The sequence below is a fragment of the Martes martes genome (assembly GCF_963455335.1).
Source record: "Martes martes genome assembly, chromosome: 4".
Classification (NCBI taxonomy): Eukaryota; Metazoa; Chordata; class Mammalia; order Carnivora; family Mustelidae; genus Martes; species Martes martes.
In genome coordinates, this window is record NC_137891.1 from 85,597,693 (window position 1) to 85,603,628 (window position 5,936).

A 5,936-nucleotide genomic window follows, 5' to 3' on the forward strand; every position below is an offset into this window, starting at 1 on the left:
GGGAAAAAAAAAAAACTAGGGGCACCTGGGTTGCTCAGTCGGTTTAGTGTCTGACTCTTGGTTTCAGCTCAGGTCATGATCTCCCGGTCGTGGGATGGAGCCCCATGTAGGGCTCCACGCTCAGCGAGGAGTCTGCTTGAGATTCTCTCCCTCTGCCCCTGCCCCACTCACATTTGTGACACATGTACATGCGGGCTCTCTCTCTCTCTCTCTCAAATAAATAAATCTTTTAAAAAAACACTAAAAATCATCATGAATGTGATTTACACAAGAAAGGTAATATAGCAAAATATTGGTAAGCAGACATGTTTCAATGTATACATGTCAAAATACTGTTTTGTAAGTACTCATTTGAACTGATTTCTTTTAGTAAACCAGCCAATTACTGGTCCCTCCCCTTCTAAAAAGACAGCCTCTACTATTTTGCAATAAACACTCTTATTCTTCTCCCTGTCCCCATTTTGACCTCTTCCACTCCTTTCTCCACCCTGTGACCAAAGAGGATTTAGAGGAGGATTTTATGATGTCACTCCCATGGTAAAATGGCATTGGCCCTCTCAACATGCAGGATAGAAACCAGACTCATCCTGGGGCACTCCAGAGTCCTCATGGTCCAGTCCCTGCCACCTTCCAGTCTCATTTCCTGCTCTCACCATGGCCACTTTTCCCTAGCCTTGCCAAACACTCCTGAACAGACAGCTAAGTGTTGTGCCTCTGTGCCTTCATAACAGCACTCTGTTCTACCATAGTGCTTATCACTCTGCATTGCAATGGTGCTTTTACTTGTCTGTCTTCCCTGACTTGACTTTGAATCCAAGAACGGGGACCTTGTTAAATGCACTTTGACATCACTAGTACTTAACATGGTGCCCAGCACACACAGGAGCCCCCACTTGATGCTCCTCTGACAGACATAACATCAGATGGTCAACAGCAGCCCAACACCAGGTCACAGTGCATCACCTCCTTTCATCTCACCAGGCAGGCATTATATCACCTCATGTCATTACAAGAAGGGTGAGTACAGTACTAGAAGATACTTTGAGAGATCACACTCAAATATCTTTTATTACAGTATACTCTTATAATTGCTTTTATTATTAGTCATTGTTGTTAATATCTTACTGTGCCTAATTTATAAATTAAGCTTTATCAGAGATATGTATGAGGGTGCCTGGGTGACTCAGTCAGTTGAGCATCTGTCTTCAGCTCAGCTCATGATCCCAGGGTCCTGGGATGAAGTCCCACTTTGGGGTCCCTGTGCAGTGGGGAGTCTGCTTCTCCCTCTGCTCCTCTTCCTGCTTGTGTTCTCTCTCTCTCTCTCTCTCTCTCTCTCTCAAATAAGTAAAGTTAAATTAAGTTAAATTAAATTAAATTTTAAAAATGTATGATAGGGAAAAACAGCATATATAGGGTTTGATACTATTCATGGTTTCAGCATCCATTGAGTGTCTTAGAACATATTCCCCACAGATAAGGAGGGACTACTGTAGTAGATTTGAAAAAATAGATAATGCTATAAAATCAGATTTAGGGCACTGTATCAGTCAAGGTCCCCACAGAAAATACATGGACACTTAGTTTAATGAAGAAACTATTATAGAGGTGTGGGTAGGGATAAGATAAACAACAAACAAAGCACCAGAGACTAGCAAAAGTAGGAAGCTGTTTCCACCACTAGGCCTAACTGGACAAGGCAAGGGAGCCATTACTGGAAGCCAGCAAGAGCCACAGGCAAGAGAAAGGGGTCCCTCACAGATGCTGTGGCCTTAGGTACAGAAATGCAGCCACCTGTCAGACCACAGGAGGCAGGAGGGAGCCAAGAGAATAAATACCAATTTCTCTCTCTTCCCACCTTTTCTGATTTGCTGCCAGTGCCTGCCATAGGACAACCCAGCTAGAAGGCTGAGCAGGACAGAGAAGCAGGGAAGTGAATCTGGAGGAACAGGGAGAATATCCAGCACTCTGTAGAAGGAAGAGATCAGTATTTCCCTACCGTGTAGTTACTACTGACACAGAAAGAGATAGAGGATAAAGTACCAACACTAATGCACATAGTGTTTTTTTAGTAAGTATTCATATTTATTGAGATATTTTATTGAGATATTTTTTCTTTTTATTGGGGTTAAATATACAAACACAAAATTTAACATTTTGACCATTTTAAGGCTTATTTTAAGATTTTGTTTATTTATCTGAGACAGAGAGAGAGAGTGCACACAAGCACGGAAGGAGAGGGAGAAGCAGACCCCCTGCTGAGCAGGGAGCCTGATCTGGGACTCGATCCCAGGACCCTAGGATCATGACCTGAGCCGAACGAAGGCAGCTGCTTAACCAACTGAGCCACCCAGGTGCCCCCATTTTAATGATTCTTAAAAGATTTATTTATTTTTGAGAGAGAGAGTGTGGGTGTGATTGGGGGGAGGGGCAGAGGGAGAGAATCTTCAAGCAGACTCCGCGCTGAGCACAGAGCTTAATCTCACAACAAGTGAAATCATGACCTGAGCTGAAACAAGAGTCAGAGGCTTAACCAACTGAGCCACCCAGTCACCCCCATTTCAACCATTTTGAAGTACACAGTTGAAAAGCAGTAAATATATACATTCACATTATTGTGTAACCATCACTACCATCCATCTCCAGAACTTTTCGTCTTCTTTGACTGAAACTCTGTAGACATTAAATAATATCTCCTCATTACCCCCTTCTCCCACTCCCAGCAACCAACATTCTACTTTCCATCTCTGTGAATCTGAATACTGCAAGTACCTCCTATAAGCAAAATCATGTAATATTTGTCCTTTTCTTAACTGGCTTATTTCACTTAGCATAATGTCCTTAAGCTTCATCCATGTGGAATATGTCAGAATTTCCTTCCTTTTTAGGGCTGAATAATATTCCATTGGAGGTATATACCTCATTTTGTGTATCCATTCATCCATCAATGGACACTTGATGGTTTCCACCTTTTGCATATTGTGAATAGTGCTGCTATGTACAAATAGTACAAGTCTGCTCAAGTCCCCGTTTTCTTTTTTTTTTTTTTTAAGATTTTATTTATTTATTTGACAGAGATCACAAGTAGGCAGAGAGGCAGGCAGAGAGAGAGAGGGGGAAGCAGGCTCCCCGCCGAGCAGAGAGCCCGATGTGGGGCTTGATCCCAGGACCCTGGGATCATGACCTGAGCTGAAGGCAGAGGCTTAACCCACTGAGCACCCCAAGCCCCCGTTTTCAATTCCTTTGGATACCTATCCAGAAGTAGAATTGCTCTACTTTTTGGGAACCACCATACTATTTTCCATAGCAGCTGCACCATTTTACATGCTCACCAGCAATGCACAAAGGTTCCAATTTCTCTAAAGCCTCACCAACACTTGTTATTTTCCTGTTTTTTAAGTAATAGTCATCCTAATGGACATGAAGTGATATCTCATTGTTTTGATCTAGATTTCCCTAATAATTAGTGATGTTATGCATATCTTCATGTAATTCTTGGCTGTTTATATGTCTTCACTAGAAGACTCTATTTGAGTCCTTTGCCAATTTTTTTTAGTTTTATTGAGGTATAATTAATATAGAAAAACTGTATGCAGTTTATGTATATAATTTGGTGATTTTGCCCATTTTTTAATCAGGTCATTTTTTTTTTTAAGATTTTATTTAGATCACAAGTAGGCAGAGAGGCAGGCAGAGAGAGAGAGAGGGAAGCAGGCTCCCTGCCGAGCAGAGAGCCCGATGTGGGGCTTGATCCCAGGACCCTGGGATCATGACCTGAGCTGAAGGCAGAGGCTTTAACCCACTAAGCCACCCAGGCACCCCATCAGGTCATTTTTTTTTGTTATTGAATTGTAGGAGTTCTTTATATACTGTGAATAATAATCCATTAGCAAATGCATGATTTGCAAAATTTCCTCACACCTATGGGTTGCCTTTTCACTCCTTTAATAATGTCCTTTGATGCACAAAAATTTTTAATTTTGATGAAGTCCAATTTATTTATTTTTTCTTTTATTGCCTGTGATTCTGTTGTCATATCCAAGAAATCACTGCCAAATCCAATGTTGATTCTTTTTTTAATGAAAAAAAAGAAAATAAAAGCCCAAATCTACCACTTTTCATGAAGATTTGGGCCATGGTGCTAGCTAGGACTTCTATCAAGAATGAAGATGGAGGATGGGGCACCTGGGTGGCTCTGTGGGTTAAAGCCTCTGCCTTCGGCTCAGGTCATGGCCCCGGGGTCCTTTTTTAAAATATTTTTTTTAAAAAGAATGAAGATGGAGGGGAACATGGGTGGCTAAGTCAGTTAAGCAGCTGCCTTCAGCACGGGTCATGATCTCAGGGTCCTAGGATCAAGCCCCACGTGGGGCTCCCCGGTCGGCAGGGAGCCTGCTTCTCCCTCTCCTCCCCACTTGTGCTCTTGCTCTCTCACTCTCTCTCTCTCAACTAAATAAATGAAATCTTAAAAGAGAAGAAGGAGGAGGAGGAGGAAGAGGAGGAGAAAGAGGAGGAGGGGCAGGGGAGAGGAGGAGAACAGGAGGAGGAGGAAGAGAAGAAGAAAGATGGAGGGCACCTGAGTGGCTCAGTCGGTCAATCACTCTACTCTTGATTTCAGCTCAGGTCATGATCTCAGGGTTGTGGAATCAAAACCCCAGTCAGGCTGTGTGTTTAGCACAGAGTCTGCTCATTCCTCTCCCTTTGCTCCTCTCCCTGCTCACTCTGTTTCTAACAAATAAATAAAATCTTAAAAAAAAAAAAGGACGAAGATATAGCAGATACATCAAGCCCCTTTCCTACTACAAACAATGCTAGATAAAATAGAAACCCCTCAGCCTAAAAAGTTGAAATACTTGGTTAATCAAAAGACAGAAAGAGAAGTAGCCCGATGCCAAAAGCAAAGAGGGAACTCAGAGCTGTAACAGTACACCAGAGTGGAGGCCATATGAGCTAGGGCTGCAGTGGAGAACAGGAACGGAGCCCTTAGCTAAAGGAGACAACTATAAGGGACAACTACTCAAGAGTTGCACTGTCCCTGCAGAGACTGGAAGACTCAGGCTACCACCCTAGACAGCACTTAGAAGGAGCTCTGGGGTGTCTCATCAGAGAGACATCAGAGCACCACACCTGTACTTCCTGAAGCCATGGAGTTCAAACCTGCACTGCTCCCTGTACCAAATCCCCAGGCAAAGATACTAAGAAGCACTCCAGAGCAGTGAGCACTATAAAACCCTAGACAAATGCAAACCACTTCATGAAGACAATCCAGCTATTTGGAGGATTTCTACAGGAGATAAATCCTGCTAAGTGGGCTCACAGACAAACATTGCATTGCCCATGAAGCACCAATAATTTATGCAACAGAAGAGATACTTTGCACCCAAATAATGAGAGAGAGCAAGCAATCTGGACAGGACCTTAACATGAGCATGATTAAAATGTTCAAATAAATTGGGGTGCCTGGGTGGCTCAGTTAATTAAGTGCCCGACTTTTGATTTCAGCTCAGGTCTCTATCTCAGGATCTGAAGGTCCTGAGTTCAAGCCTTGTATTGGGCTCCACACTGGGCGTGGAGCCTACTTAAAGAAAAAAAAAAAGTTCAAATAAACACAGCAAGAAATAGGACACATAAAACAAGAGCAGGAATACATGAACGGAAAAACAGAACCAAAGAGAGCTTCTATAAATGAGATATAGAGTCATGCAAATATATAAAGATGGTGAAGCTGGGCATTCCACCAACAACTCATGGCCCAGCTCCAGTTTTGGGGGAGAAACTCTTCTCCCCCCATCCCACCTACCGCTTGGCTGCACCTCAAGATGACCTTGGTGCCTCACCGCCCCACACACCTCACAAGCGCCCTTTTATACTGCCCATGAACCTGGTGAGGGAAATACTGGGAGTTCAGGCAGAAAGACAGTGAGGACCACACCTGCGCAGGG